Here is a 25,360-nt window from a genome sequence, read left to right as displayed (position 1 = left end):
TGGGTTTGGGTGAGATGGAATATATGGGAGAAGCTGCCCGCCTGAGAGGCTGATGAGGCTGCATCTGCACTGCAGAAATAATGCACTTTGATGCTGCTTTAACTCCCATGGTTCAGTGCTATGGAGCCCTGGGATTTGTAGTTTGTTGAGCTATTGTTTAGCTGTCTCTGACAGAGAGCTCTGGGGCAACAGCAAACTACAGATCCCAGGATTCCATAGGGATGGAGCCATGACAGTCAAAGCAGTGTCAAACTGCATTAAATTCTGCAGTGCGGTAGCAGAATAAACAATCTCTTTTTCATGCTTTGTATTAACTTCTTGTTACCCGCCTTGCTTCCCCAAAAAGGAAGAAGCCAGATATAAATTATTATTATTATTATTATTATTATTATTATTATTATTTTAAGACCCTTGCCTGTTCATTCTCTTCCCTCCTGTAGCATCTTAGTGGATAAGTCCAGTGTAGACTTGAACAACTTGGTAGCAAGGGGCCAACATTAAAATAGGTTAGCTTCTTTGGGCCACAGATAGGTTTTAATTAAAGATTAATTAATTTAATAATGATTCATATTATTAATATTAATTCTGTCCTCTTCCTCCTCTTCTGCCTGGCCCTTTCCTCAAGAAAAAGCCAAACATCAGAGGAGCATTGCAAGTACAGTCACCCCTCATTTCTCATCTTGAATATTCACGGAGGGGCGACCTTTGTTATTTTCAATGGGGCACATCCCCATGCATGTTCGCAGGCATGCACCCCATTCAATGGGGCTTGAATATAGGCAGCCGAGTAGCACTGCAAATACAGTCCTTTCCTTTCTCGCGGACTTGAGCTCCTCTGTCTTGAATATTCACTGCATCATATGGACACAGTGCCAGAGGAGCATCATGACGCCACACACCATATGGAGCGGTACATGGCATCAGGGTGCCCGGGGGGGACAGAGTTGGGTGTCCGTTGTGAGGATGCTACGCCCTGTCTCTGCCCCCATGCAGGCCTTAATGCCCAGTGTGTACAGGGCCGTGAATCCAACATTGTTCAGAATGGTGACTGTAGCCAAGAAATAAGAAGACTAGGAATAGGAAGGGCAGTGATAAAAGAACTAAACAAGACCCTAAAGAGCAAAGATATACTACTAAGCAAGAAAGTTAGAATCATAAAAGCCACTGTGTTCCCTATTACTATGTGTGGATGTGAGAGCTGGACAGTTAAGAAAGCAGATAAGAAAAAAAAAAAAAACAAATTAATTTCATATGTGGTGCTGGAGAAGAATGCTGAGGATACTGTGAACAGACAGCCAAAAAGACAAACAAATGGGTCTTAGAGCAGATCAAGCCTGAAGTCTCCCTGGAAGCTAAGATGATTAAACTGAATCTCTCATACTTTGGCCACATCATGAGAAGGCATTACTTATTGGAAAAGACAATGGAGTTTATCACATGGGAGGAATATCTCTTAATTTCAAATGAAAAGAAAGTGGGGCCAGAATGCATTCACTTGTATTCACTAGTTCAGCAAATTTACGGGAATCCGAATTGCGTTTGAACTGACTTCCCATTGCCCAAAAATAGCTTGCCATTGCCCGAAATTGTGTGTGGTAGTCTATCACGCAATTACGTGAAACCCCATGATTGCATTCAGACTGACTTCCCATTGCCCGGAATTGCATGTGGTAGTCTATCATGCAATAACGTCAAACCCCATGATTACGTTCGGATTGCCATTGGATTATACTTCCAATTTCCCTTGTCTGATAAACTCCAATAATGCTAGGGATGTAGAAAGAGAGGAAAGCCACATGCTAGATAGATGGACTCTATTAAGGAGGTCACAGGTATGAGTTTGCAGGAACTAAGAACATTGGAGGACTGACTCGTAGGTGGTTAACAACAACAAAGCACAATTTCTGTCCTTTACCAAAAAGGCAGGAGAAGGGAAGGAGCCAATCTGAGGTGTAGGCAGGAAGATGGGCACATTCGGCCTTAAAAGCATTGCTTCTTAACATTAACAGGGCCGCATTAGGCATACTAGCCCATCGATTTCAGTAGTTTTTGTGTGCCTATCACAATAGGTTTGGGCTGTGAGTTTGTTAGATTATTATCTGTGCGCACACACATGGGAGTGGGTACAGCTTTGCCGAGGACTATCTATATTTTAACCTGATGATTAATTCACTCAGTACAGGAGATTTAATTTTTGCTACAATTGAAAATAATGACAAGCGTAATTTTTGCTGAATGTAAAAAGGCATGTTAATCTTGGCTTCATTAAAAAACACTGAGTTAGTAAATCAATGTTTCAAATCAATAATTAAAACTCCAGGTAGTTTGTACCAATTAGTTTTGAAATTTAGCAAATAATTTGAATCACTGAATAGTAAAGCACGCACTATCCATTTAATGATAAATATGTAAAATGTAGTGCATTTCCGGGTAACTGCAAAGAAACACTTTGTATAAAGCCTGTCCTAAATAAACTTATTTTTAGATAACGTGTGCAGATTTGATACTCTTTGCGCCTGTTCAGAAGAAACTTTCATGAAAAGCTGCTGTTTGACTGATACATAAGTATATAAATTAACAATGTGAACAATGCTCAGGTTCATGCAGTCAGTGTAGTCAAACAGTATTGTGGAGAAATAGTACAAAATCCTCTTTTCACCTCACAAATGGCATCTGGTTCTATATAAACACTTAAAATGCATGGAGGCACAGTTTAAATTATTTCTTCCTCTCCTAATCATGAGTAATTAGGACATGATTTACAGTCACTAAATGTTATGAAATGGAGGCGCTCAAACTGGTTCATGATCACATCATTTCTGAATTTATGAAGTAACACAATGTATATTTTAGAATGGCACCCTCTATATCAAAGTGTTAAAAACACAGTGACAAGAGGCCCACAGAAGGTTGGTAATTCTGCATTTAAGGGGTGGAAAAGAAAGACCAAAGAAGAAGAAAGACCAAAGAAGAAGTTTATTTTATTTCTTTACTTTATCGAATTCACACCCTGCCTTTCTCCCAAGGGTGGGATCCAAGGTGACATACAAGTGAGATGGTGTCACTCACATGCAATGGTTAGAAGTTCTGAAGAAAGCAACTTAGACACTTAGTACTCCCTATTTACATTTTCAAAATAAGTTATAAACTCGATCTATTTCTAATTTTGTATCTCACCTTTTATCTGTGGAACACAGAGCAGCATTTTGTCCTGATAACAGTTCTGTTAGGCTGAAAGGTAGTTTGCATGTATGGGCAGGGATCTGAGATCTGGCTTTCCTACAATGAAACTAGACACCACCTACTACATCCTAGTACATTGATGGGAGAATCACATCCTCAGGAGCTTTCATGTATCCATTTTAAACCTGGTAGGGGTTACAGAACTTAAAACAGCCTTTTTCTTCATTGCCCCCCCCCCAAAAAAAAAAAAAACTGGACATGAGCATCAACTAGACATCTGTGAGGAAATTTCTGCCAGTGGTGGAAACAGACTCCCTTGATATAGCATGACAGCCTGCTGAGTACCTTCAAGGCCTTGCAAGAGTTTTGGCCTCCATTGTGTGAGCGAGAAACCAAATACTTTTTAAAAACTATACACGAACAATTTGTGCATAAGTGTTTCTCGATTTGTCCCCTTTTTGAAGTTAAGTATACGCGTGCGTGCGCGCACACACACACACACACACTGTGAGCAAAAAGTCTGATTGCTCACAAAGATGGATGCAACCCATTCAACGCTTTTATTTTTTTTTAATTGTAGCCAAGGGTCCGTTAGGGGAATTTTATTATGTTGTTATTAGTCCAAATATTGCAAGAGGGGGCTGGCTACAAGAGCCCACCAAGATCGTCTCCCGATGTGTATACGGAGAAGACCAGGGGATCCCAATAAATAAAGCTGAGACGGATATTAATAACTAGATGTCTAATTTATTGAAATAGGGGAAAAACACATGCGTTGCGCATACACTCACACAAACACTCAGAACTCAGGAAAATCAGGGTTGGAAAATAGGAACAGATTTCAGGCGTTACTAAGGGTGATGCTTACCAGAATGTAGATTCCCTCCGGGGAGCGAATGGAGTGGTGGTGGACAGTGAGACAGTCTGCTCCGCAACCTGGGTTTGAGCAGAGATGCCGGCTACCAAAACAGAGGTCTGACTGACGTGGAGTAAGTAGACCTTGCAAATGGCGCGCTGAGCAGCAAAAGTGGGGACTTTTTATAGGCCAAATCTGGCCTGAGGGCAGAGAGTTTTGGTGATTGAAACAAAGGTGTTTAATTGCTTTCTTTCACCTGGGTGTCTGGATCTGATAATATCACTGACTTAAGTTGTTCGGACAACAGACTTGAGGAGGGGGTGATAGCTTCAGGAAAGGCAAACATTTACTCTTCCTGACTCAAGATAATCCCTTCATGCGACTTCCCAGACCTACTGAGATGTAAATGGGGCTTCTCCCCTCAGGGGGGGTGCACATGTCCTCTCGCTTAGCCAGTAATGGAGGACAGGCTTGGAGTCTGGTCAGGGGTCATCCAAGGGTTATCATTGATTCCAAAATTTATATGAAGCAGCATGGGTAACATTCTCCCCCCCCTCGGAAATTTCACAGACTCTCAGGCGAGTGGATGTGTATTTTCCGAATTACTCTTTGCCATATAAATTTTGGGGTGTGAATGTTGGGGAGGGCATCCTATTAGGGGAAGCATCTCGGTTGTAAGGCCTGTCTCAAGGGGTAGGGACTAGTCGGGGCACACACACACACATGTCAATAAGCATATAAAGGCAATAACAAATGAGGAAATATAGCAACAGAAAAGAAAAAGCCTTCCGTGAGCAGAAGGCAATAGACAATCCATATGTACATATACATCTACCGTGAGGAGCAATCAATATGCAGCAGGAAAAAGCAACAACTGATAGAAATGAGTCCAAACAGTTGGTGGTTTGTATATGGAATGATAGAGTCCATGTTAGGTTTTGTCCAGCGGGAGCCAGATGGCTCAGTATGGATATGAGAATGTGGTCAGGAGGTATAGCTGTCCTGCAAGAAACAATTTCTTTGCAACCAGTGTTCATCTGGCACAAGGATGAGCCATAGATCCTGTATGTGAGCATTGGTCATGGTGAAGTGGGCTAATGTCCATGAGATGGCAGTTTGAGTCCAGTGGTGTCCTGGGGGTAAGCGGGCGGCTGCGGACATGTGAGAGCTGTCATCGGTGGCCGGCGGCAATGTGGAGGGCCATCTGGATCGGGAATGAAGAGGGAGAGCACCGGCCGGGTCTCGGGCACGCCTCTGGAGGACACCGCGCGGGGCTGCTGGTGTGGGAGTCCTCGTTCTGGAAGGGGACATCCGAGGCTGGAGGGTGGTGTGGCACACCTTGTGCCATGGCATCAGTGGGACAGCAGTTGCGGGGTCTGGTCCTGAAACGCGTAGGGGGCTTACCTTCCCCATGACAGAAGGGCTGGGAATCCTGCAGGGACGGGTTGAGTAGTGGATTGGTTAATTTGGGTCACATGGGCGAAAAAGGGAGCGATGATTGGCTGGCCCAAGTTTGGGCAATGAAGCCGACGGGGCCATGAGAAAGAGGGGTTTAGCATGCTGGGGAAATATGCAAATTAGGTCTTAACTTTGGGCTATCGGTGTCTTTTATAGCTTAATTAGCCATCTGTTGGCTTTGAGAGACCCAGTCCCGGGTAGCCCAAGAATGGAGGAACAGTCTGGGTGGCAGGGTGTAGAAAGAGGAGTTGTGTCACCATGACCAAAAAGATAGCGGGGACTGGTTAGGTCCCGGGCTTTGAGAGCAGTTGGGTTGCCCTTGTCTGGGCTTCCCGTGAAGGGAGGCCTGACATGCCGTTTTAGATCGGCATCCTTGGTGGAGCCGCGGCAGTGGTCCTGCTTTGCTGATTCAGGACCTGTGCTATGCCTAGGCGAGTCCTCTCATGAGACGACCCGCCGGGCGCAGCAAGCTGCCGCGTGCGCTCCAAGGATGCCAGTCCATTTCGGCCTGCACAAAAATAGGGGCGGGGGAACTTCCCCTGCCCCACATACTGGTTAAAAGATAGAAAAAAGGAAAGAAAAACAAGGAAAAGGAAAAAAAAGGTTCCCCCCCCTAGGTCCCTTAATGGACTCTTCCGTGAGGGGTGGGGGCCTTGTTGAGGAGCATGGGGCGGGGTTGTTAGAATGAATGACATGCAAGAGGGATGGGCCGCAGGCGACTAGCCCCAGGGATTGGTAGCCTGCTGGGTAATATGCAAAATAGCCTCCACTAGCTCTTTTGCCCTTTGCCTGTGATAATTAGCCGAAATTGTCAGCAAGCCAAACCGAATTAATTTCGGGGAGACGAGCAGACATACCATAAGGTGCACAAGAGCATAGAGCCCTGTCATAGGTAGACCTCGCCATTACCTAAAAGGCAGTTGTGCAGAGTGAGCCGGACGTGAATTTGTGGTTGTGTTTTAACCTCTGTGTGGGAGTGAGTGATTGTTTGCCTTGGCTGAGCGGACACACTGTCGCGGCTTCACCAAGGAGAGCAACCACTACCTCCTGCACTAGGGCGGAGGTGGCAATCCTTCCGCCCGCCTAAGACTGTAAAAGACAGATGAATTAGGCATGAAGCCTAGTAGGTGGAGTGCATGCTGTGCTTAGAGGGCTGTGGAGGGAGGTCTAGTTCTCTGCGGATGGCTCTGAACTCCGCCATTTGCTTGCGTACCCAGCATATTAGGCTGGTAGAGCCGATTACAGTGATAATTTGGACTATGACTATTATTGTTAGGGGATTGGTGAATAAATTTAAAATAGCCTGGCCGGTGGCGGACCAATCCCAGTCTCTCCACCAGGATTTGGTGGTGGCTTGCTGTATGTCTTGGGTGATTTTTAGAATTTGCTTGGCCCGGAGGTCTACTGTCAATTTGATGCGGTCCTCAGTCTGCTCAATTTGTTTGGCGGCCTCGCTTAAATTGGTAAGCAAGCGCAGCCATTTGGATACTGGCAGTTCATCCTCGATGTGGAAGCCCCTTAACAGCTTATGATCTACATGATATATGGTCTCGCTGGTGTATTCTCTGACCAGCTCGTGTAGGTAAAACTCCTGGCCGAGGCAGTCTTTTATATGCACACGGCAAAAACAAGGGTTACCTTTGAGTCTATCTATGTCTATGTCATATTCTTGGGGGAGGATGGTGATATGTGGGCATGGGGTCCGTAGGCAAAAGCAGTCGTGGGTCATTTGTACCATAACTGACGTCCGGGTGGGGATAATGACATGTTCTTGGACGTCTTGCATGGGGGTTCCTTCTAGACCGCCATAGCAATGCATCCACTGCCTGGTTTTAACACACCCAGCCAAGTCATAAAGGTGGGTGCCATTGGCCCAATGTAATAGCTTGTCCGGAATCATTGTGGTATTGCTCCCAGCAAGGGGTAAGCCCAGGTGGGAGACTGGGTGAACTATTTGAGGATCCCATACCCTCTCATGATAGATGCCAATTGTCAGGATCATGTCTTGCCATCGGGCTCCTGTGACTGTCATTAAGTCGGCGGGGTATTGAATTGAGTCTGGGTACCTAACCTTTAGCAATCCCAAGACTTCGGGGTGAATTAACTTCATCAGAGATGCCTGTATTAATTGCGACGCAAATGCCATGAGGCTGCTCTGTATTTGCGTGCACTGGATGGCTATGGATAAATTGTAAATGCTATTTTGAAGAGACCGCCCGAGGTCAATAATAATTTCCTTTTCTACCCCTACCCACTGGGGCAGGATGTGTCCAATTATGTCTATGCCTTGTGCCACATTGGTTAAGCCTGAGGCGATGGAGACCCCTGCCTCTTTAGTTTTTGAACCTACTAAGCCAAGTTTGTTTGCCAGGGTTTCTGTGCCTATGGCATTCAGTACTCCTTCTCCTACACCGAGGCCTCCCAGGACAGTGCCAGCCACGTCCCGTTTGCCTCTGAACAGTGGGTGTGTTACGGGCTGCCACCTTTTTTCTAGCTGTTCCCATTGTGCCCAAGCGGCTTTTAGATATGGGCCACAAGAGGGAATGGCTTTAGCTACATTCACTGCTGTGAGATTTAGGGATAAATTGGTGATGATGGGCTGGGTCTCCGAGTAGGCATAGACAGCAACATCTCTCCTGATGACTAGGTTTCCTATATACATCGGGGGTTCTTTGAGGATGGCTGGGGTGTATATGGGGATGTAGGGGCACTCTATGTTATGGCACCCAGCACTGCATCTAGTGGGGGTCCGGGTCAGGTTTTGACACAGGAAAAGTCTAGTTTTCCATGTCCATGTAGGACGGCATTGCTTGTCTAGGGAGAGGGTTGTATAGAATGAGGAGGGGACCTTACTGAGTGGAGGGTCAAACCGGTGGCGGTTCCAGAAGCCTGCGGAGAGGGGGAGGCGACCTGCGTCGGCCTCCACCCATGTATGTCCCTGCGGACCGAATATAATGACTTCGGACTTTATGGTCCTGACTTCTGTAACATAAATCCTGGTTTTGATTTTAAGGGGGAGTTTTTTGTCATACCAGATGCGGGCTTCGTCCATGGCATCCAGGACTTCGTAAATCCCGGGGTAGGGTGGTGCCCACTGACAATCTGCCTCAATGTTGAATTCCCACGTTGTGTCAAATTGTGTAGGGTAAGTGGTGAGGGCCGTGCCTCCGCCTAGCCATATAAGGATCCCTAGGGTCCAAACATGGCACACCATCTCGTGTCCCTGTAGGGAAACAGAGATGGGTTTTGAGTGACGGGTCCTATACTTTAACCTCCATCGTCACACAGAAAAGTCTCAGATAAGTCAATTGGGGGGAGCTCGGGCCACTCCTGGATAGCTTTCACGGGGGCTGGTCCCCCTTTCCATTCCTTCAGCTGAGAGGAGTGGAAGTATTTGAGTCTGTCTCCTTGTTTGTTTGGGATGCACACCTGATATACTGCTGGCGAGACTCTCTCGGTGATTTTAACGGGCCCAACCCATTTAGCGGACAGGGCGTGTTTATGCTGGGAGAAGTTTCTGTACATGACAAGCTGTCCCGGGTCCCATTGCTGGGGGTTACGCACCCACCCTAGCTTGCGGTCCATGGCTTGCATGTTTTTGCCGAGGTTGAAGGCAACCTGTTTGTGGATGAGGCTCAGGCTCTGTAAGAGAGTTCTGATCCATTCGTAGTTCAGTAGAACCGGTTCTAGTTCTGCTGGCAGGGTGGTGTTTATCCAGAAGGACTCAGGCATGACCATTTTCCTCCCGGTCATGACCTGGTGCGGCGTGAAGCCGTGGGATGCCACTGTGCCTCGGAAGGCCATGAGAATTATGGGGAGTTTGGCATCCCAATCTTTCCCAGAGGCCTTCACCACTTTGCGTAGCGCCTCCTTGAGGGTCCTATTAGTGCGTTCGACCCCCCCTGAGCTTTGCGGGTGGTATGGAATATGGAACTTCTGCCGGATGCCTAAGGCTCGGCAGAGCTCCTTCATAACCTCCCCGGTGAAGTGGGGCCCGCAGTCGTGGTCTAGTTCGCGCACCATCCCAAACCGTGATAGGACTTGAGTGAAAAGGATTTTGGCCGTGGTTGCAGCAGTGTTATCTTTAGTGGGGAAGGCTTCTACCCATTTACTGAAGGGGTCGATTATGGTGAGGCAGTATTTGTTGTGCCTGGCGGTGGTGGGCAGAGGGCCAATAAAGTCTATTTGGAGCCGGGTCCAAGGGCCATTAATGCGCTGGTGCCTCATAGTGGTCTTGGGCCCGCTAGGGTCCGCGTTAACCATGGCGCAAGACAGGCAGTTGTCCACCCATTGATCTACCTCTTCTCTCATTTTAGGCCACCATCCTGCCTCCCTTACACGTTCGTAGGTGCCTTGTTTGCCTCTGTGCCCGATCTCATGTACAAACTGTATGAGATCCCCTCGGAGGTCTAGGGGCACGATCCAATGGTAGGTCCCTTCACCATCTACTGCCCACCACACTCTTTCCTTTTCCTCTATCTTGTATCGGCCCGTGGGGTCCTTGCCTATGCAGCTCAGTTCCCTTATTTCTCGGTCTCCCTTCTGGAGTTCTGCCAGGTCAAGGGTAGGGGGCATTAGGGGGTTTTTCGGCTTGACGTTAATGGGATGCAGTGGGGTAGCCGTCTCTGGCAGCCGGGCTGCCTCCTTAGCTAAGGAGTCGGCTTGGTTATTCCATTGGGCCACCTCTTGTGTCCCCTTTTGATGCCCTTTTATGAAGGAAACTTGGGTGTCCGCTGTGCGGTCCAGAATTAGGTCTGCTACCTGTTTCCAGATCTCTGTGTGGGCCACAGGTTTGTCATCATTGGTCTTCCATTCCCTATTTATCCATACTGGAAGCCAATCCGTGGCTGCGCTCACAGACCACTGGGAGTCGGTGTAAATGGCTATGGGGGTGTCATGGGGCTCAAAAGCCAAGATTGCCAGCAGCGCAGTTACTTCAGCTGCTTGGCTGGAATGGGGGCGGACAGTGCCTTGCAGTATGTGGGAGTCATTGACTCTGATGGCCCCATATCCCGTGTAGCGGGTGCCCTCTAGGCAGTATGAGGATCCATCACAAAACCAACAGTGGAACCCTTTCTCTAGAGCTGTGGATAAGGGCTCCCCAGGGGTGACTGGCCATGTGTGGTCAGCGATGGGTGGCAGTGGACATTCGTGGGCAGATCCAGTGACAATGAGCCCATAGGGGGCCGGAGGCTCGCTCGCTTGTCGCTGGTAGCTTACTCCCCGCTTTACCAATTCTAAAGTCCACTTTGCAATTCTGGCATTGTGTACTTGGCCGTCCTGAATTTTTCCAGACAGGATGTATTTCAGTGGGGTATGTGGAGTCTGCACTATCACTCTGGCGCCTCCTATTATAAATTCCCATTTGGTCAGGGCCCACACTAGGGCCAAGCAAGTTTTCTCACACGGCCCAAATCTGACTTCGGTGGGGGAGAGGTTGCGGGAAGCGTAGGCTACAGCTCTTTGGGTGCCGTTCCGGAGCTGAGAGAGTATAGCTCCTATGTGGCCATCCGAAACTGCTAGCTGGATGTAGAATGGTTGGCTCACATCTGGATGTACCAGGGCCGGGGCTTTGGCCAGGTCCTGTTTTAAGGTGGCGAAGGCTTTCTCCTGCGTGGGCCCCCATTCCCAAGCGGCTCCTTTCTTTAGGAGAGCATACAGCGGCTTGGCTTTAGGGGCAAATGCCTCAATGAATTCCCTAGAAAAGTTGAAGGTGCCCAGTAGGGCCCGCAATGAGGACACATCGGTGGGGGCCGGGAGTTTTCCAATGGTCTCTACTCTCTGTGAATCGGGGGTCCTGCAATCTGTCTGCAGATTGAGGCCAAGGTATTTTACTTGAGTCTGAACTAACTGGGCCTTGTCTCGGTTAGCCTTGAACCCAGTTTCCCTAATGAGGTCTAGCACCTCCCTAGTTACTTCAGCAGTCTTCTCTGGGGTGCTGGAGTGGATCAGGATGTCGTCCACATAGGATAGCACGTGGGCTCGGGAAGTGGGACGCAGCTTGGTCCACATTTTTACAACGTGAGCATGGCATATACTGGGGCTTGAGTGGAAACCTTGGGGGCAGCGCTTAAAGCACATCTGGGTCCCCCTGAACTCAAAGGCAAATTTATAGTAGCAGCTTTCATGGAGGGGAATGGAGTGGAATGCGTTAGCCAGGTCAATTACACTGTAAAATTTGGCTCCAGCGGCAATGGCGGCTAGGATCTCATTATATTTTGCCACCACCGGGGCAACAGGAGGGGTGACTGCGTTTAGGGCCCTAAAGTCCACAGTCATTCTCCATGTGACGCCATCGGCTTTTAGCACCGGCCACAGAGGTGCATTGCATATGGACTGCATCGGTAGGATTACGTCCCATTTGAGCAGCCCTTCTATGGTCTTGGCAATGCCCTCTTCTGCTTCCCTGGGGTACCGGTACTGCTTCTGTGGAGGGGGATCCTTTCCCTCGATGAGTACACAGGCTCCTTTAACGGTGCCGCATTCCAGTTTGTCTGAGATCCAGACCTCAGGGAATTCCTGTACCCATGGGTCTGTGGCTATGGGAAAAAGGGGCATTGGGGCCTTGAGGGCGGCACATCTGTGGATGGCCGAAATTTGGAGGGGTCCCTCTTCAAGCTGCCAGAGGAATCCATTGGCCAAATCCAGTGTCAGTTTGTGGCGTTTTAAAAATCCTACTCCCAGGATGCCGTCGTCCTCCCTCTGGTTCTCACAAGCCTGGATGTGGTCTAGGATGGGCCCAAGCTGCAGTGGAATGTTACTCCATATTGCAGCCTGCTGCCGGCCTTTTCCGTATCCTGTGAGCTCTAAGCGTGTGGAGGTTTTGGTCCCAGTTTGGGCCAGATCGGGGTGTATGGTGTTTACCGCGGCTCCCGAGTCTACTAGGAGCTGTGCGGGAGTGACAGGGTCCTGGCCTATCCCTGCCTTGACCCTGGGTTTTCGGCTTCCGGACCAGGACGTCTCCCTCCTTTGCCTACCTCGCCCGCTCAAGGGGGATTTAAACTGTTGGGGTGAACCTAAATTGCACGGGGATTTGAAGATCGGGGAATGGGGAGGACCTCTCCTCTGCTTTCCCACCCGCGATAGCGAAAATAAAAATAGGGCGTCGGGCTGCCTACTCCGACAATCACGCCCAAGGGTGATTAGGGCCCACCACTGGACGGCGTACCGGAGCCAATGAGCAGGACACCTAACCAAAGAGATGAAACGGGATCAGCCAACCCAAGATAGCCCTTTGCCCTTATGGCCAAGCGCACAAGAACACACACACACACCTCCCTATTTATTCCTGTCTGCAGCGGCCTTTTTGGAATCCCTGTTCTCTCTACGTTCCGAGATCTAGACAGCCCAAGTGATCAGTTTGGAAAGTCCAGATTTCGGGGGAGAGTTCTATGCCCGCATTCTCCACCAAATTGTAGCCAAGGGTCCGTTAGGGGAATTTTATTATGTTGTTATTAGTCCAAATATTGCAAGAGGGGGCTGGCTACAAGAGCCCACCAAGATCGTCTCCCGATGTGTATACGGAGAAGACCAGGGGATCCCAATAAATAAAGCTGAGACGGATATTAATAACTAGATGTCTAATTTATTGAAATAGGGGAAAAACACATGCGTTGCGCATACACTCACACAAACACTCAGAACTCAGGAAAATCAGGGTTGGAAAATAGGAACAGATTTCAGGCGTTACTAAGGGTGATGCTTACCAGAATGTAGATTCCCTCCGGGGAGCGAATGGAGTGGTGGTGGACAGTGAGACAGTCTGCTCCGCAACCTGGGTTTGAGCAGAGATGCCGGCTACCAAAACAGAGGTCTGACTGACGTGGAGTAAGTAGACCTTGCAAATGGCGCGCTGAGCAGCAAAAGTGGGGACTTTTTATAGGCCAAATCTGGCCTGAGGGCAGAGAGTTTTGGTGATTGAAACAAAGGTGTTTAATTGCTTTCTTTCACCTGGGTGTCTGGATCTGATAATATCACTGACTTAAGTTGTTCGGACAACAGACTTGAGGAGGGGGTGATAGCTTCAGGAAAGGCAAACATTTACTCTTCCTGACTCAAGATAATCCCTTCATGCGACTTCCCAGACCTACTGAGATGTAAATGGGGCTTCTCCCCTCAGGGGGGGTGCACATGTCCTCTCGCTTAGCCAGTAATGGAGGACAGGCTTGGAGTCTGGTCAGGGGTCATCCAAGGGTTATCATTGATTCCAAAATTTATATGAAGCAGCATGGGTAACATTAATGATGCAGGTGAAAAGGCAACCACTATAGTTTGCAAGTGTATATATTTACAGAAATGCAGAAAAATCAATCTTGCATGTGTGTAAAGTCACTCACAGATTGACAGGGAAAAACTCACCATCTCATAGCAATGAGCATTTTTAATGATTTTTTTTTTATACACGAGGATGAACCAATTCATGATTTGCATCCCCACAATCCAATTACAGGCTTGGAAAAAATGGAGAGGTATAGCCCATGGGAGTCCACAGGATATGAAAATGGGGTGAATGTGACCACAATATTTTCTAAGCACTCCGTCTTAGATTCTAAAGAACTGCTTTACATCTAAATAGACAAGCAAAACCCTGCAATTTAATTTTAAAACAAAAACAGTAGCAATACAATCGGTAAGTTGTTTTAGAGAGGACTTAAATCCGAGTACCCAGTTATAGTCCTGTACTGAGACCACAACCATGACAGTAACAGGCCTTAATGGACACTGTGGTGGTTATTGTTGCAAGAATAATTTTTTAAAATACTTTTTTTCCTTTTTCCCCTCCCACTTTACTTTTAGCACCACCCATGTCTGGAATGTGTCCCATGAGACCATTTTAGATCTGGAATTTGACCACAAATGGTTCCCCACTTCTTCAGAGTTACCACATATCCTCCTTTTCCAGGACATATCCTATATTTCAGCTTTCTGTCCAGGAGAAATTCCAAAATGTCCTCCATTTTGAGCATGACTGAGAAACACGAATTTCTATCTATATTGGGGGGGGGGGGTGTTAGCTTTTATTTTGTAATACCCTACATTTTACAGTGTATTATCTTCCTTTGTGGTTGTGGCATATGGTCACCCTGCACCTCTTTCTCACTGGTATTGACATGGTTCCATATGAAGCCAGGATATTAGAGAATTGTGAAACTTTTTCCTTTGGTCGAAGAGGAGATTTAGATGATTTTCCCTAGAAGCAATCTACTTGCTGCAAGAGAAATATGTTTTGGGAAACAGAGGGAAGCCTTCAGGAGTAGTTGTAAAAACGATTGAAGTGATACTAAGGGCGCAAACACATGGGCAGGATACAACTGGCCATTCCTGTTGTATTCTGCCTGCAGATCCAGCTTGTTCCTGCTCCGGCACTTAACTGGTCCAGTATGGCGACAGGCAGGTGCTAACCTGCCAATGTGCTGTGAAGTCAGCAATGAGTATGCACCCATCACCACCACCGTTGTTCTTCATGCAGGCTCCTGCCACAACCTGTAAAGGTGGAAATGGTGGCACCTGGCTTCACCCATGTGGCCAAGTGCCTCCTTCTGACACAAAGGCTGCAACTTCAGCCCACTAGTAAAATGATGGCAGTGGCAGGTAAAATGGTGTGTGTCTGTCTGCACTACTAGCTATCATTGCAGAATTTCTGAGAAACAATGTCACAAACAACTGGTTATTTGAAAGTGGGCCAAGGGCCAGTTGGGCTGGATCTGCCAAAATGGCATCTGATCTACCTGTTCCCAGCCTGGGGCTGTTGGCCTGCTTCATCGGAACAGGATGATGCCAAGCCTGGGGATAAACAAGCCTTTTGGCCTGTGTGTACAGCCGCTACGTGACTCTGAAGAAAATGTCAGTAGTTCCACTGGGCTACACTAGGTCTGGTAATCTAAATTTACTGCATAATCCTGCCATGTTTTCTCAGAAGAAAGCTTTGGTGTTTCAGCAGGATTTAGTCCTTATTTGTCCATTTAGAATTGTATGCTTAGGATTGTATCAAACAATTATTACTTGTAAGGGAAAGATACAGTGGTCCCTTTTTTTTTTTAACCAAGGGAAATTATATTGATCATGTAGTAGCTGGTACATTTTCCAATCTAATTCTGCATAGTTATTCATCAAAGAAATATTTCCAGCCTTTTCCCAGTTTTGGTTTATAGGTTGTGTTCTTTCCATTTTTATTCATTGTATTGATTAAGCTAGTGACATTACACTGAATGGGAGATTAATTAGGTAATTTTTATTTCCTTCAGAAAATGTCCAAAAATAGTAAATAAACAGGCAAAATAAAGAAATAAACAATACCAATACAGAAACAAATATATTTGTTCATTTTGCCTGGATAATGGAAGCTGTGGAAAGCTAACAATGAGCCCTTCACTCAGTTGATGGCAGGCAGAGGGGGGAACCATTCTGTGAAATTGGCTTGTTCTCGCTGATTTTTTTATTTATTTTGGGGACAAGATTTATCAGGTATTCCATCAACAGACCATGGATACACAGCATATCTTTCTTCACTCTGAGCAGGAAAAGCTCACTTTATTGAGTCCTGCAAGTTTTGCTATCAATATTCCTCTTTCAGGCCTGTCTTTCACACTGAGAGCCATTTCTCAGTTTATGATTGTGCACAGACCTCATCCCAAAAGGAATGATGACACTGGCCCCGGTCCAGCTTTAGGCTGCAATCCTGAACACATTTACTCAAGAGTGCATTCTGTTGAACTCAGTGGAATTTACTTCTGAGTAGACAAGGCTGTCAGCTGTGTTTTGATATGTGTGACTAGTGGGTTCAGATTGAGATGCATGTCAGGTGCATCTGTCATCTTGAATGGAGATTAAATGTGCTTTATAGTGTATTGTCCTATCTAAGAATACCGGTATATCAAAACTGCAAAGTTTGATACCATTTTAACTGTCGTAGTTCAGTCCTATGTAATCCTACAATTTTAGTTTCGCACAGTACTAGAAAGGTCTATCCCATTGCAGCAGTTTGTAGTGGTGGAAAATTACCTTACCAAACTACAAATCTTAGCATTCCATAGACTGTTGGGAGTTGCATCAAACTGTGTTATCACTGCATAGTGTAGAAGCACTCCAGCTATGTAACACTATCAGTAGTGCAGGCAGCTCTTTTGTGGTGGACTGCGCTGGCAAACATTCCGGCGCAGCAACACTAAAAGGATCGACTTGCCAAGTCACTCTTCTCACATAGCAGTGAAGCCAGGTAACAGTTTCTGTTATACCTCTCAGAAAAAAATGCCAAAAAACATGATGCACCGGACTGATGAGACAGCTAAGATGTACCAGCCTCTTTTAATGTTATAAAATTATCAGAATACAACATTAAAAATTAAAATAAAATGACTGAAAAAGGCTGTGCATCTAGTTCCCAGGTGATCATCTCAGTACAGAAACAAATAAAGGAAAAAGTATCATTATAATTTTGAATGTTTATTTTGGCATACAGTAGATACAGTGATCAAGAAATTAGATGTTACTGTAAGCCAGGGTTATGTTTTTCACTCTCAGGATGCCCTTGGTAATTTTCTGACAAGGTTAATCATGCTTCTTTGTATGCATATTTACTGAAGAGGAAAGCTCACTAAAGGTAAATAGGCCTATGGAATACAATTGTGCAAAAACATTTTCCAGGTGAATTCTCTTAATGTTACGGTGGATTAAGAAAAGGGGGCCTTTTAGCTCCTTTAAAGAGAACCCCGTTAATTCATCCATATGTGTAATTTCAAGAAATTATAAAAGTATATCTATATTCCAGAGTATTGCTGGGCTGAAAGAAGGAGGGAAGGCTTCCATTATTTTGTTGAGGAAGAACCATACAGTGTGGCATGTAGGAAGATAAGCAAAATTGTTGTTATCTTAGGCTCTGCACTGGGCCTTTTTATATCAGACTTAATTGTTTTTCACACTTCTGTATTTTAAATACCGACTGCCACTGGTTATTTATTATTAACACTAGAATTTAGAATTCACTTAGCATAAGAGAGCTCAAAATACAAAACAGCCATTTCCCCCAAGTTCAGGAGCACATTTGGCATAATATTCCCCACAGCACTAAGCTTACTTCCTTATGAGAACAAAGACTGGGATTGATGCCAGCAGATTCCAGGTTGGTATTAAATAGAAACTCTTAACAAAGAGATGGATATTAAAGGAGGTTGATTTTAGATTTACTTCTTTTTCTTCTTTTTCTTTTCTTTTCTTTTTTTGGTAAAAAATAAATTCCTTGCTGAAGTTAATTCCAAAGATTAAACTGAGCATACTTATGATTTCCTGTTCCTGAAAACACCACCTTTTGTGACACACTCCTGCATTTATCTTGGGTTGCCTGCCACCGGTATATAGAATAGCTGTGGAAAGCAGCAAAATAAAGAGGAGGGAAATGTATTAGTGGTGGGGTTAAAATTCAGTTTAGAATGATTTATTTTCAAACTGTATCAATCATCTCTTCATCATTAAGAGGTTTAAGATTTAGAAAAGGAATAGAATCTGGTTCCTCACAAAATGATGTTGGGGTGGGTTGCCAGTAGCCCTAAGTAGCATAGATAATGGTAAGAGTAAATGGAAGCTCCAGTGCAACCCTATGTGGAGGGCTACGCATTCTCCATCCCTGTGTTAGACCTCTAAAGATCTTGTCCAGCTGAAACAGATCCTTTCTTTCTTGTGACAAATCATAAACTGTGTCATGCAGGATTATCATTAGGGGATGCGGGGGACAGACTGCACCAGGTGACACCTCAGGGGGGGCAGTTGCTCCCATCTGTCCCAAGATGCTCCCCATCTGCCCCTCTTCATCAGCCAGGGTGCTTCTTCCGCCCATACACTGTGACTTCTTGTGGAGTTAAGGTGCAGCTGCTGCTTAGCAGCCTCTTCCAGTTCTGGGGCAGCTGTTGGGTGAGTGAGAAAAGATGCCCTTTTCTCACTTATGCAGCAGTTGCACCAGACCCAGAATGGGTTGTTGGGCAACGGCGGCAGCAGCACACACACATCAGTGGCCACTGGTAGAAGCTGCCTTCTGGGTCTGGTATGGTCACTGGGTGAGCAGCCACACCAGACCCAGAATGGGCTGCTGGGCAGCAGCAGTACCACATCTCCATCACAGCAGAGGCAGCCTGGCTAGTGAAGTTGATGGCTTGTGGGTTTCCCAGGCAGCCTGCGGCAGTGAAAGCATGAGACATAGCACCATGGTGACACCAACCCTAGTGATGGCACTGGTGTCATGATATGACAGAGCAAACTGTTTACTTTGTAGAGCTCAGACAACAGAAAACCTAAAGGGGATCAGTTAATAATTTCTTATTGAAATAATTTTGGTGTCATCCAATTAAGATTGTCGAATTAATATACTAACTAAATTTTAATAGAGTCTGCCCTTCATATTTGTAGGGGGATCCATTCTGGACCACCACCACCACCACTACCCATATGGATAAGGAAAAACACAGATGCACTAGAATGATAACAGAATGTGCTATTAGTGGAATATGAACCAAACTGAACTGAGGGATTGTGGAAGTTGTATCTCAGAACAGCAACTTTTCCAGGCTCTTCTCTTGTATAGGTAGTTACCACAGAAATCATTTCAAGCATATTAACTTTATGAACATGATATCTATTTGCAATTTTAGGAGCAAAAATCTTCAAAAGCATGATTATTCTGTTATTCTATAGCAATACCAGCCAGCTGAAGAACAATGGATTAAGCACTGTATTTCTGATTTTGTTATAATGTGTGTGACTGCAGTGCTGTTACATCCAAGGAACCCCAAGCTATGTTATGGCAAATCTTGCTGAGACAATAATTAAAAAGTTTTAATGTTTCACAAGCATAATGAAACCATAACATTAACTGTTCTCTCCTTGGCCCAAAGCAAGTGACTCAAAGGAAAAATCAGGAGGTAAGGTTATTTGGACCCACATTATGTATATGTTGGCATAAACCTTCCCCTTTATAATGGTGGGGCACCCAGGAGGAAAATAAGGAAACAACCCAATAAGATGGAGGGAGGGAGAGAGGGGAAGAGGGAGAGGCCTCGGCTTTCTAAGCACTGCCAAAGTGTTTTTGTTGTGGTCTTCAGAACCTGCAATGGGTTCCTGACCCATAATAAAAGGTACTAAACGTGAATTACAGTCAAATTTATATGCTCTTTATTAAGCAGTTTTCTGGCATTTCAGATTCAACTTCTCAGATATGGTAAAGGTCCCTTAAACCTGTAGTATATATAAACCTATTCCAATTTGGCCATGAAACCCATTGAGTGTCCTTGGGCAAATCTCATACTCTCAGTCTTAGGGGAAGGCAATGGCAAACCTCATCTGAACAAATCTTGCCAAACCCCATGATAGGTTCACCTTAGGGTTCCTGTAAGTTGGAAATGACTTGAAGTCACACAGCAACAACATATGTAAACCTTTGGAGATAGGGAGAGCTTTTCGCATATCAGGTTGTGGATGTCGGGCTGATTTCTGTGACCACCAGACATGCCAAGCTGGCCTGCCAGAGCCTCACCTCCATGGCTCTGTAGACTACAACTCTACATTCAGAACTCAAAAGAATTAGACATGCTGTTTATTGTGTGTGTGTGTGTGTGTGTGTGTGTGTGTGTGTGTTGTATTGCTTGCCCTCCCCTTTACATAATGGTAGTACTGTATGTTAAAGAAAGCCAAGAATTTTTCTTTCCCTTGTGCCACTGATCCCAACAACAACAATCCACCTGCTGACCCTGAAACTACTACTTGTGTCAGAAGGGCAACTGTCACAGGTGCCAAACTAAAGTAAGTCTGGCTTTCAGTTTATCTCATTGTCTCTGTAATTAATTACCAGAGTACTTTGAAAAGTATAATTTTGTGGAAATGCTTTCCACAAAACAATGAATTCAGACTGGCACTTTATAAATCCCACTGGCATTGATACATGCATGTTTTGGGCTGGGGAGAAGGGAACAATTTTGTCTGGAAATAAATAGGTATCTGAAAATTAGGTGTAAGTAATTGTAATCTATTAATGGTTATGTTGTAAGAGTCTCCATCCCACAAATCAAACATATACTGTAGTCAGAGGAACAAAACTTCCTGAAGCAGACACTAACTTTCCTCTTAAATCAGTGGAAATGGATATTGCAATTGCTGTTTTGAAACATGTGTCCAAATGCACTGGGAATTTCATACTATTTTTCAAACTGCCAAGTAGATAATGTCAAGAACATTTCTGAGATGGGATACTAACATCAAGATATACTGCTCCAATCAGCAAACATCAGGCAAAGTAGGGTATAAAACTATGGATATAGGAGACTACTAGCAAATTTCCATTTCCATTTCCTATGTCAACAGCTTTCCAACTTACCTAGTAGATTGTTTTATGTTTTCCAGGCAAATTCTCTGTAGACTACAAGCTCTACATTCAACTCTGCATTCAGAACTCAAAAGAATTAGATATGCTGTAGTTTATGAAATGGATGTTTATGAAAGTATCCTTTGTTTGAATGGCTTCAAAACCTGACATGAATCCCAACTTTGACAGCATAATGAGAAAATAAGACGGTCATAGCGATGTCCCAAATGTAGCCTTAACTATTGAGGTTCTTGTATTGAAAATGCAATTTTCTGTCTAGATGTGTATGAATGTCTTCAGTGTCTCATCTTTTGATAGTAGCTCCTTTTTGGCAGGTCTTTTACAATTCTGAAATGTGAAAATAAAGGCTACTGCAGAGTACAGCATATAAACACCGTGGGAGTTACATGGCCTCCCCAAAACAATATGACCCACCAAAACTTAAAATTGCAGTGTGTGAGCATAAAATGTAACTGCATGGGCTAATGAAGCTAGCAGCTTTCAAAGAGGTGCAAAATATTATGTTTAAAGTAGATTACTACACATGGCTTTTAAAATGCAATCACAGTCAGGAAATAGTGCCTTTTGCGATATTTATCGTATGGTATTATCCCCAACCTGTAGCTGCTATATCTCTGAACTGTAGTTTGTGTATCTATTTGCATTGACAGGGAAAACCCATCAATCCGCTCCCAATCACTCTTCTTTTTAATTACCCTGCAGGTGTGAGACGTCACTGCTGTGGCAGTTTCGATGTTGGCAGTACCATGGTGTCACTGTGTCTTCTCCTCCTTATTCCCAAGTAGGCTTATTTCCTTTAAATTGTTTTCTATTTCTTTTCTTTTCTTTTTAAAAACTTAAATCACATTAGCATAACTCTGGAACTGTGTAACAAAAATAAAAATGAAAAATGAAATAAAAAACACACTGGGTAGGGGATGGGGCAGAGAGCCTCAGTCACACTATAGCAGAGAGGTGCAATAATGGCTGGGCTGAAACTAATATGTTTCCATTTTTATTAACTAAGATGATTACAACAAGAACAGAGTTTGCATGGAAATGTTCTAAGAACTGTAAATATAATTTTAATCCATTGATGAATTTTTAAAATTTTTACAATGAAGGCTTTCTTGGCTATTTTCTGATTCTGTGGGAACTCCAGTATTTATCAAAGTAAAGAAAACAAAGGCCTCATGCCTACCGATGAGTTGAGAGTTTAGAAGGAAGAGTGTTCCATAATGCCAAAGCACCCAGAGCCAGAAATCATATGCTCACATGAAGGTGAACATTTGTTCCGAGTGGGTGACATATTCTTCTTCTGCCTCCCATGTAACCAATTGTTAATTATTTATTATTTATTTAATTTATATGCTGCCTTTCTCCCAGACTGGGATTAAAAGCCACCAGTACACTTTAAAAGCAATTAAAATAGAACAACTAAACCAATATAAAATTATTTTAAAACATATGCATTAAAACAATAAATAAAACATGCACCCCAATAAAAAAAGTCTCCTTGGCATGGTTACATATTAAAAACCCACTTAAACATAAAGGAAACCAGAGGGTGGGATGGTCTGCCAGACGAAATCCATCAAATTGCCAGCTTAGACAGCTTTAAAAAAGCTGTCAAGATGGATCTCTTCCGGCAGGCCTTTCCTGAATAAAAGTGCCCGGCCACAGAATGACTGCCCCCCACATCATGTATCAGCCCACCGCTCTGTCCTCGCTGTATTTTATTGTGTTTTTAATAGATGTTTTAATTGTAATTTGTTTAATCCTGTTTTAAGGGGGGAATTTGGGACATACATTTGTAAATGTGGATTTTAACATGTTGTAGCCGCTTTGATTGTCTTGTCACAGAAAAGCGGGTTATAAATAAAAATTTTATTATTATTATTTATTTATAACCACTGAGAAGGCTCTCTCTCATGTCCTCACCAAGCAAGCCCTAATAATTTTTGTGTCCTAAAAATATTAGTACAAAATTTGGAAATGGGCATAAAGGAGTTTTTATTTATTTGCAGGAAGACCTAGCATTAATGGTAACATTAGGAAAATTTCTGCTTCTTAAAATAATGTCTCCTCTGGGCAATGCCTGCCAATAACGTGCCATTCTTTATGCCTGCTGGTCCACAGACAACCAGAACCTGTTGCATGATGGCTGCAATAGTCTTTGCAAACAAATTCCCCCCCATGAGCTGCACCATCTGCTTATTGGCTGATGTGCTGCAAAAGTAACAGAAGGATGCATGTAGCTCTGTCTGTCAAGTGGTGCCAACATACATTGACTGTTGCATTACAAAACCTGCCAGTTTTAAACTAGTGAAAGATTATTATCCTACCACATTTTGACCCATGTGGTGCATAGTACAAGTCATGTTGTCACCACACTATAACCAGACTGGGCCTCCTGGGATGTATTAAAAGCATACCCCTTCTGGAGATATGATGCCCTTGCATTCCAACAGTTTCTTACTTTTATGCCATATTTTCGTGATTTACTTGCTTGCACACACACACACACACACACACACACACACACCAAGACAAAACTAGAACAGGACCAAGCTTGGGAATGAGTGAGTCAGGAATGGATATGTGAGCAAAAGCAACCACTACAAGGAGAAACAGAGTAGCCTGATAGTTACCAGGACAATTGACCATCTGGAGGAACTCTGAGGATTCTACACTGTCAAAATAATGCAGTTTGACACCACTTTAAGTGCTGTAGCTCTATCCTATGGAATTCTGGGGACTGCAGTTTTACAGGGCCTTTAGACTTTTCAAAGTGTGCTAACAAAACTACAAATCTCAGGATTGTGTAGAATGGAGCCTTGGCAGTTAAACGGCATCATTTCCATAGTGTAGATGCACCCTGAGTCTCTGTGAAAATAAGCAAAGAGAAGAGATGTCAGTTTTGAAGAAACAAAGAAGTTATTCATATGGTGAAAATAATCCAGGATGAATCTGGGTTGAATCTCCATTGTTCACACGCATCCCAAAAGCACCCAATTAAATGGGGGGGGGGGGGGGACTGCCAAAAACCCCACTTAATCCAGGATATCATGCTTTTGCCCAAGTTTTTTTTTTTAAAAAAGATCCACATTGTTGGTAGTGTGAATAACCAATGCAAATAGACTGGAATAGACCCGGGATAAAAGTCTGCATGCCTTGAACATATTCCGCATGTATTCGCATCACGGACTCCATCTTTATTCAAATGCTTGTACATGTGAGCAACCAAACTGGCAGAGATGAACATTGATGTGGTTCCATAGTGTGAATAACAAACCTGGAATGTGTGAGTGAGATGATTCGCATCATCGTGCTTAAAAAAATGACATCTGAATGACTCCAAAGAACTACATTTGGGACAGAGGTCTTTAAGCTAAGAGCATTAGGGATACAAGAACATCCTTCTCTGGAGAGCTGATACAGGGCAGTGGATTGACAGTTGCAATGTTAGAGTGTGCAATGCTAGAGTGTACACTCACCGCCTGTACTTTTGTAAAAAAACAAACAAAATAACTGCACCACAAATATTCTTCCTTCCTTCCTTCCTTTTTTGAGCCTAGCAGATATTGCACATGTGAAAATTCTCACCTCTGGGGAAAGCTGAGTGAAACATAAGAATATGAACAGAATCCTAATAATGGCTTGGATCCTAACTTCCTTTCTGTAATTGGAGCAAAGTTTTTCCACCTTTCTCTCCCCTTTGCAGCCCACTGTTCCCCAAGCAATTCTTTAGGATTATGAACTTGTGAATTGTATAGGATGCGGGGGTGAGATAGTAGATGAAAAGGACTCAATAGAAATGCTGCCTCCTGCAATGCACAAACAGAAAAGCAAGATCAAAGGTAAGGTGTGAAGATCTGTTTATGGAGGTACATGGTAGTGTCTTTGCACTGGCTGCTGCCACATTGCAGAAATAAAGCAGTTTGTCACCACTTTAATTGCCATGACACAGTGCTATGGAATTCTGGGATTTGCTATTTTGTGAGCTATTTAGCCTTCCCTGAGAGAGTGCTCTGGTGCCCTACGAAAGTACAGATCCCAGAATTCTATAGCATTGACCCATGGAAGTAATGTAAAACTGCTTTATTTCTACAGTGTGCCAGCAGTCATTGTCTCCTAGTGTCAGATGTGAAGAATAGCTAGCACAGTCTCATTTATTTGGTGTCTCCATCTAAAGGCATGCATGGCTGTGATGGCAACAGTAACAGGATGGTAGGGACAGTGACTCTACTCATGCAACAGGCAGGTTATCTAGAGCTGGGGAAACAAACAAAAAAGATTGGGGGGACTCTGTCGCCTTGTAGAAGATTAGCTGCTGTTTTGGCTGCCACAAGACTGTGCTTCTACAGATGAAAGAAATATTAAGGACTGCTTCAACGAAAACATGTCGTACAAACACGAGCACAGAAATCACCTGTCAAAAGAGCATATATTATAAATTACTGTGCACCAATCCTGTATTCACATAATGCACGTAAACTGGCTTCAGTTTGTAGTATCTG

Source organism: Sceloporus occidentalis, unplaced genomic scaffold (genome assembly GCF_023333645.1).
Source record: "Sceloporus occidentalis isolate IW3139 unplaced genomic scaffold, rSceOcc1.0.p SCAF_2, whole genome shotgun sequence".
NCBI classification, from domain to species: Eukaryota; Metazoa; Chordata; class Lepidosauria; order Squamata; family Phrynosomatidae; genus Sceloporus; species Sceloporus occidentalis.
The sequence above is the reverse complement of the archived record's forward strand: the minus strand, read 5'-3'. Positions refer to the sequence as shown.